This window comes from Haliaeetus leucocephalus, unplaced genomic scaffold (assembly GCF_000737465.1).
Source record: "Haliaeetus leucocephalus isolate CR32 unplaced genomic scaffold, Haliaeetus_leucocephalus-4.0 Scaffold76, whole genome shotgun sequence".
Classification (NCBI taxonomy): domain Eukaryota; kingdom Metazoa; phylum Chordata; class Aves; order Accipitriformes; family Accipitridae; genus Haliaeetus; species Haliaeetus leucocephalus.
Window position 1 is genome coordinate 1565563 of NW_010972512.1, and position 8873 is coordinate 1574435.

Genomic DNA, 8873 nt, shown 5'->3' on the forward strand with positions numbered 1-8873 from the left:
AAAACGTCACCCCGGGGGTAGCGTCTCCCGCCTGCAGGGAAGTTTGGGGTACAAGATGAAGCGGGATGGAGCTGTAACCCCCTCTTGCAGGACCTCGGGAATGGTGTGGGTGCGGGACAGGGCTCTGCTCACCACAGAGAGCCAGCCCATCTGCATTACTGACTGTTGTCATTTTATTAGGAGCGAGGACTTGCTGTTCCTTTGAGCTTGGCTGCGAAGGAAATGAAAAGCCTATCCAAAGGTCTGTTTTGCATGAAACAATCCTCCCCAGGGCATGTTGCTGTGCTGCAAAGGTCATGAAGGCTTGTGAAACCCAGCGCCAGGACGCCTAGTGTCTGCCTTCCGAAACGCAGGGCACCCCTCGCCCTCCCGCTGGCACAAAGAGGGCCCTGTTGACACTGGAGCCCACCCGTGGGTGCAGAAGGAGAGGCGGCAAGCTGTGCCTGGAGGCGCAGTTCATGGTTCAGCTGGGATTGCTTTACGACCCAGCCTGGCTCCAGCCTCCCTTCGCAGCCAGAGCCCTTGTCCCGCTGCTGCTCCCCGCTGCTGTCCGTGGGCCTGGGCTCACCCCACCGGCCGGTAGCCCCACCGCAGGCTGGGGAGCCCCTCTGGCACGCTGCTGCAAGGCCATTGCTGGGCTCAGCAGCGTGGTCAGCAGCCGGCACTGGCAGGGACGTCGCTGGGAAGCCCGCTCCCGGCTAAGGAATGAGTCACACTGAGACAGTGTCTTACAGCATGGGAGGAGAGCCGTGTCCTGCAAGGGCTGCTGCCTCCACCCTGCCTGCTCCCTGTCCTTCCCACCCCGAGACGCCACACACATGCAAACACCATAGTTCAGCCATGCCACGTCCCCCTGCACCGAGCCGCAGCACCCCGTGAGCGCCCGGCTGCATTGCCTTGGCCAGGACCCCCTCCCTGCACCATGCAGGGTGCAGCCGGCACCCTGATGAAATGTGGGGGACAGGGCATGTCCTCCACCCTCTCTGGTGGCCCTGCTTCCCCTCCCACACGGTGCCAGGCTGCTTTGAGGCCACTGCCCGCCTAGGACAGCTGTCTTCAGCTGTGCTCCCTTTTAAGGCAGGTTTTATGCCAGCGGGCAGCTGAAAACTGGCCTCTTGCAGGTCTCCTCCAGCTGGCCCAGCCCTGCGGCCAGTCCCCACGGACCGCTCAGCCTGCAGCGGGAACACAACTGTCCCGGCCAGGGCAGCCCATGCCCCCGAGCGGCACCGCACGCCGACTGACCCGGCTGAAGCAGAGCCCAGCCGCCCCCTCCCCTCGGTTCCCCCATGCACTTACTGGAGACTGTTCACACAACAAAGTGGGCACAAAACCGGCGGCAGCTCTCACAAAGCAGGCACCACCAAGCCACACGCTGCTTTCTGTCAGCCCTGCCCGCGTGAGGCTTTACACCCGGCAGACATCTCCCCAGCCCCCTGATTTAGCCTGGCCAGCCCTGCTGCAGAGGTGTGTACGCCTTGGGCTACCCCCAGCCTGCTTTCCAAAGGGGTGAGCCGAAGCACAGAGTCAGCGCATGGTGTGCCATGCAAACCTATGGGAATTACAGCGAGCCAGTCTCGGGGTGAAGGTTGCCGTGGGTCAGTAGCCCCAGTTTCTATGCTCCACTGTGGCTGTGCACGCATCCTGCTCATCGCCACTGCCCTGCTCTCATCTCATCCATCGGTGGGCACGCACGGCAGCAGGGCAGCACAGCAAAGCCATCTGGCAGAGGGAGGAAGGGCTGCAGGCGCTCCCGGAGCACGGCAGCACCTTGGGAGCACGCAGGATATGGCCTCTTGCTCGTTTTACAGGGAGCAAGTCCATAAACACTCCTTAATCTGGTGTGTGAAACCCATCAGCGCGTCGTAGCAGGGCAATAAACCGAGCCCTTGCCTGCCGGTGCTGGAGGGAGCTGGCTGGAAATGCTGCGGCAGCCTGACATTTGGGGTCACCGCTCCTCCTCCTGTCCAGGGTCCTCCCTGGGAGCCAAAACCATGCCATGACTGTCTGCAAGCTGTTTTGGAGCAGCAGCGAGCAGCAGCGAAGGCAGCCAGCTCGTCCCTCTGCAGCGGGACGCTGCCCACGGCACCGTGCCCACAGACACGGGCAAGGGCAGGCAGCGGGCAAGCTCTGGTGCTGGGCAGAGACGGCTCCAGGGAGCAGCAGGAGAGGGGCAGGGGTGGTGTTTTCAGCAAAGCCAGGTCCCAGCCCGAGCACCGCTTCAAAGCGAGGTTCGTAGCCCGCCAGGGAAACAACACGGCCAACACCAACAGAGAACAGCTTCCTCAGCAAACCACAGCATTATCTTATCTGGAGGCCTTGTTCCAGCTAATTTAACCATTAGAGCAGAGCACGCCTCAGCTGTGCCCTCTGTTAGGAATCTGTGGGTGAGGCTCCATCCCAGAGCATCAGGCGCCCACGCTCCCCGATGGCATAGCAACCGTCCTCGGAAAAACCTGGGCTGTCCCGTTTGTTTGTTTGGGTGGCGTTGTTATGGCCGGGGTCCCCTCCCTGCTCCCTTAGCGAGTGCCGGCAAGAGCCAGCACCAGCTCCCTAGGTCTCTCTGTGGAATACTTTGTGCAAGGTCCTCGGAGCACCCAAGGGCCCCCCAAAAGTTTCCCGAGCTCCTGGGCATGCCAGAGCTGTGGGCAGACACTGCCTGCCCAAATATTCCCCTCGAGCAACTTGGCCCCTGGCAATTAATGACTGGAAAAGTCACCGGCATTTTAGCAGGCAGGGCGGGTAACATAAGCCGATTTGGGTTTGTTTTGCTAACACAGCAAGAAAAAAACAGCTATTTCCACGTAGCAAACCAGCCCATCTGCCAGGGCAGCAGCTCCTGGCTCTCCTCCTGCCCTCCCGTCACTGGAGTGGGGCAGGGGGTCCCACGCTTCTCACATCACAGCCCCCCCGCACGCTTGCATAGCAGGGAGATGATGCACCGGTGAAGGCACGACCCACAGGCTGGTGGCACCCAGGTCCAGCGTTTTCCCAGCACTCGCACAACCGCGAGTCCTACAAAATCTGCCTCCCCAGCCATATTTCAGCCCACACTCGTGCAAGTCAAGGGCCCGCTCAGCCAAGATGATTTGTTGTAAAATATGCCCTACCCAGCTCAGCAACGGACTCTAATTTGACAAGAAAATTATAGGGTGGCTCAAAAAAAGCCCAGCAGAGGCTGGGGGGGGGAGCTGCCAGACGCATGATCCCATCAAAAGGCCCGCGAGATGCCGGCGCCGCGGCGCTGCGAAGCGGCACGGGGTACCCCACGGCGGGGGGGCTGGCATGCCCCCCCCACCCACTCGCCTTCCATCATCTCCGGATTTACACGCGGCTAATCCCATTACCGGCCGGCTGGGAAAACAACAGCACGAAGGCGGCTGTCAGGGCAAATTACACCCTAAGGAAAAACTCTGGGGTACGTCTTCATAAAGCTGACAGGCGGCCGACGGCTAGGGGTAACTGGGAACAGGACGGCAGCGGGAAAGGCAATGCGGGAGCGGGGGGCTTGGGGAAGGGGCTTGGCAAGGGCCGCCCTGGGGGATGCTGGCAGGGGAGCCCAGCACACCCACCAACATGCTGCCACCGGTGCTGTAAGATCCCGAATGGTTTGAGCCTGTGTAACATACTCCCTGCCATGCCAAAACCTGTGCTCGCTGCCCTCCTGGATGCGGTGCAGAGTCTGTCCTGCTGTGGGCATGGGTGATCACACAGCTGTTTCTAGCAGAAACTGTAAAAACATTTCCAGCCCGGTTAAGGCAGCTGGCTGCCCGCAGCAGTCACTTGTCAGGTCAGCTCTCAACCTCAAGAGCCAGGGCGTGAATTATTATCACGCGGTTAATGTTACACTGTGTGAGCAAAAACAAACACGGGAGCCCCGGAGCCAGCTCCCGGCCCAGCGAGGCACTGCTGTGCGGCACAGGGATTCAGTGGGACGGGGTGAGCCCCGCTGCCGGGAAAGTGTGGGGCTGCCCATGCAGGACCACGACGGGGATGCATCTGGGATTTCCATCCATGGGACAGAAGAGCACAGTAGCCTTCACCTGCCTTTCCAACCCCTCCGAGTCCCAGCTACATGGAAAATCTCCGATTTCATCCAGGCACCGCTCCCCTTGTCTCCCTGCATACGGTCTGGCCAAAGTCTGTGGTACCATCTGCTTTTTTCTGCAAGCTTTCTATTAGCGGCAGCCCAAGGAAACCTCCTGGCTATATCCTGCCGGGGGAGGGTTTGGTGCATTTTCCTGGCACGGCCCCGGCTGTTTCTGTTGTGGCTATCGAATCCAGCCAGGATCCTTGAGGAAGCAACGCCCGCTGCTTTGGGAAGCTGCCCAGCATCCATGAGGCATCGCCTCTGCCTGCCGGGGAGATGCGCATCCGTACTGGGGACTGGTGGGGAGTGTGGGCACTGCTCAGGGGCTGCTCGCAGGGCACCAGTGCCGGGGACCAGTTCCAGGGACTACCTCTCCAGTCCTGCCCTGGCACGGGGCACTCGCCCAGGGGCACTCTTTGCCCTGGGCTGGGCCCTGGCTGTTGACGCCACACCTTTTATTCCTGGTTAAAAATTCACCGGAGGCGAGGGGAAGGGGAAGGGGTGCAGAGGTGTTTGCTCTCCGTCAGCACGCTGCTCAGCCTGGTCAGGTCGTGGTGGCTGCACAGGGAGGGGAGAGGGATATAGCTGCTCTGCTCTGCCTTACCCAAGCAAGACAGAGGGTCAGGACAGAGCAAGAGGAAGATTCGCAGGTTTGCACACCCGTTAGCAGCGTGCACACCTCCGTCCCACCAGCACAGGTATTCTTCCCCCAGCAAGCAGCCCCAGGGCACTCCAGGAGCCCCCCAAGCCCCCAGGGTGGTCCCCTGGCTGCTCGCCCCACCTGGAAACTGACTGGTGATATGAAGGCCGCTGCAGAGCCCAGCCTACATCCTGGGGGAAAATTCCCTCGCGGATGCTCCCAGGCAGCAACAAGCTGAGGAATCGCTGTGGGATGGAGCCAGCACCTTCCTCGCCAGCGCCATGGCCGGAGCCTGCACCAGCAGCTCCCTGTGTGACAGCCCAGTGCACCGCACTGGCAGGGGAATTTACAGCCCAAATCCTCCTCTGCTTGGTTTCATGCCGTTCCTCCTCCTTCATCCCTGCCTGCTCTCCTATACCCTCTCCAGTATTTACACCCAGTACTTTAACCTCCCCCTGGGGCCGAGCCAAAGCCCAGCCGAGCCAGGGAGAGCCACACCACTGACTTCAGGGAGTATCAGAGCTGGTTCTTGGCCCTCGTGGAAGCAAGCTGTGCTTACTGGGTCGCTTTTAATATCCCATCTTAAATCACATCTTCCAGCACTTCATCCCTTTTGGCTCCTATTTATTGACTTCCCAGCAAATGCTTTAAATCTGTCCTCCTTCGTTGTCCAGCTGTGCTGCTCCAGCCCCTGGCACGTCAGAGCCCTGCTGCCAGCCACAGCCACGCTGTCCTGCCATCTCCCTGCATTTCAGGAGCCCCTCCACACCGCAATGGTTGCATCTCCCTTTCCTGCACCGACTAGCTCAGATGTTGTAGCACAGGGCTGCCCTCATCATTCCTACCACCACCAAGTGCCCTCCTGGTTTTTTCTTTGTGCAGCCTGCCGTGCCCTTCTGGGACCAGCCTTTGTACACTCACCAGTCCCTTTTCACCAGTCAAAACAGGTTGACCACTAGTGCATCGTGGCAGCTGGTGGGATCCCTGCCCTGCGCCCAACGAGAAGTTGCAAGGCACGGCTCCCTGCTGAGCTCCGCTGGCTCCCAGGAAAGCTGGGAGCCAGCAAGGGTAATTGCCCAAGACAAGTTCACAAGGCTTGGGGGATTTCCAAGCAAAGCTGCATCCACTTTGCTCTCTGTTTTCCTCCGTACCCTGGAGAGCATGTCTGTAATCACCAGAGCCCTCCAACTTTTTTATCCCACTAGCAAGCCCGAGCTGAAAAAAAATAAAATATTTGACATCCCCAAGGGGAAGGATGTTTTCCAGTTCTCAAGTAAAGGAGCATTTTCAGCTCACATAGGCCTCCTAAAAATAAATACAAAAATGCACCAAGGATTAGAGGCCAGAGCTGCCATCTCTGCTAGAGCAAAGTGCCACTCTGCTGTGTCAGTGCCCTGGTCCCTACACCGACCTGGCAGCGCAGGGACAGCCCCGACACCTCAGCACGCACACAGATAATCCCACATGGGATCCCAAAGTCCCACTACATCCTTCAGCTTCCTGGTCTTAACACCCACCCTGTGAGTACCCGCTGTACCTGGGGACCACCTTCTGCCACAAGGGGTGCCCAGCGCCCCCCTGCCACAGCAGGGTGGGGGGACAGTGAAGAGATGTCACCCACTTGGAGCCTGAGCAGCTGGGTTATCCCCCTTGGGGTAGCAGGAGGCTGTGATGGATGCAGGCTTCCTGGCACCCCCTTGCGTAGCAGAGCTGAATTTTTTCTATTTTTAATTTCATTGCATTCTCCCAGTAAAATTCCCAAGGGGAAAAGAAAATGTAAGCAAAAAAAGAAAGGAGGGGAAAAAAAAAAAAAGCCGGCCCCAAGCCAAAACAAAATCCTGCATTTAATGGCTGCCGCCTGGGAGCGGGCAGCAGCCAGGATGCTGTACCTGCCCCATATCCCTTCACACGCAGAACTAACCCAGGGACCAGCCATAGGGGCATCCCCTCTCATCCCTGCCACCCCAAACTGCCTCCCTCTCTGTCTCATAACCACCAGTCCCAGCAGCCCTGCATCAGCTCCTTCCCATCGCACCCTGGCCACGCTCTCGGTCTCAGGTGATGCCCCAGGTGTGCCAGGCTCCCCCCCTGCAGCAAGCATTCTGCCCAAAGATGCTGGGGAGGGAACCTGCCGCTTGGCCCCCCATTGAGGGGCCAGGGCCAGTGCTTACGGCAAGGATGCTGTTAGGGCTGCCAGGCCAGGCTGGGTGCACAGCCTGGGGCCAGGTAGGTGCTGGGGAGAGCGATACCCCCAGTAAGCTGCAGGCAGGGCGGTAAGGAGGAAAATCAGCCTGTTGCAGTCCATTGGGGAAACTCCCTGCTGGGGATCATTGCTACAGGCTAGCAAATAGGCTACCCTATTAAGCTCTTTAATTAATGATGGTAAATAAGGGTTGCAACAAGAGCTGGATTCATGCCAAAGGCTTTACCAGCAGCTGCACCAGGTCCTGGACAGGCGATGGGGATCCCCTGCCCCAGCACTGCTGCTACATGGGGCAAACTTGGCAAAGTTTGGCTGCGAGGGCCCAGCGCTCTGCTGCGGGTCAGGGAAGAAGCTGGCAGAGCGACACTGCTCTGATTTACGCAGCAGCCTTGTCCCCTAAAGCATCAGAGGGGTCAAGTCTCTATAGAAACCCCACCAGAACACAAACACAGCCCATTCCCCGGCCCAGGAACCGCGCTACCAAGCCCTCTGTGCCTGGGAAAAGCCTGCGTGGTGCTGGGATTGCTGCTGGGAGAGGGAAAACCAGCGGCTCCCGTACCCGCTGCTCTGCCGGCTGCCTGAGCCCCGGGGAATGCCACTGTGGCCAAACGCTGCCCGCAGGTGCAATGCACAGGCAGAGCCAGCGTTCCTGTTCTGCAGTGCCCACTACGTTTCCTAGTCGTGCCTGGGCGAGGAGCAAGGCCGGGGGCTGTGGCTGGTGCCCACCCTTCCCTCTCCTGCACAGGGATGGAGCAGCTCTAGGGCTGAGGCTGCTACGAGGATGCGAGACATTGCAGGGGGCACCAGGTCCCTGTTTTCCCCAGAAAATGAGGCCAGGGGGGGTGCCTGCAGCCCTGGGGGGGCACAGCCAGCCCAACAGGGCTCTTGCAAGAACCTGCCGGAGGGGACGAGCCAGAGCGGCAGTTCCCAGAGCCAGTGTTTGCCTTGGCAGCCCCAGCCTCCACGTCTTGCTTTCCAGACGCCAAGCTCCTAGGGGGAATAGCTGGATGTCTAAAACCAGGTCTGGCAGTGGGGCTGGTATCTGGCTGGGGACATGGCAGCTCCCAGGGGTTGGGGGTGGCCCATGCCCCCACACTGCATTCCTGCCCCACTGCCGCCAGGCTGGGCTTTCCCACCGGCAGCCCAGCTCAGGCGCTGCGCCTGCTCAGCAAGCCCAGGCTGGGGGGGAACAGCGTCACCTTCTACGTAACATCCCTCCATTAGTTTTCCACCCTGTAAAGCCAGGGAGGATCGGATCCCATCCTGTCTCATCCCACCCCACCCCATCCCATCCCCGTCTCCTACAAGCCTGTCCTGCTCACAGCCCGGGGAGCAGCCACAGCTTGTGCTGCACCAAAAGCAGCTCTGGCCTGGGCAGCTCAGGCTCGGCTGGGGCTAAAGCTGCTCTGTCCTGCCCCAGGAGCAGCCAGGTGGGGCAGAACAAGTAGCGGGAGCGTCGCCACGCTGTCCCAGGACCGGAGGGATGCTGCGTGGCACACACAGCTTCCCCCACCTCCCCCCAGAGCTGAGGCGCACAACGCATCTCTCAAAACCTTTATTGTCAGCAAATAACAAAAGTCAGCCCCGCAGCGGCCAAGGGAGCCCGGAGAGAGCGGGGTGCTGGCACCCCAGGGCTCGCCGCCCCGGCGGGTCCCCTGCACCAGCCCCCTCCCCGGCCCCCTGGGCAGCAGCAGGGCTGGGCGTGCACGGGGGGGTCGGGTGAGACTGGGGGGTACGTGTCATTCTCCAAAGCGAGGGGCACATTTACAACTGCTTATAAATAAACAACAACGAGAAACCTCCGGCTCTGGGAAGCAGGCAGGCATCCTGCTGCCGAGCCGCCAGCCCAATGCGCTCTGCCCTCCAAAGGCAGGGAGCAGCCCACTCCCCCAGGGTTGCAGCCACCGGGTGCCCCCCCCCCCCCCGCCCGGGCCTTCCCCCCC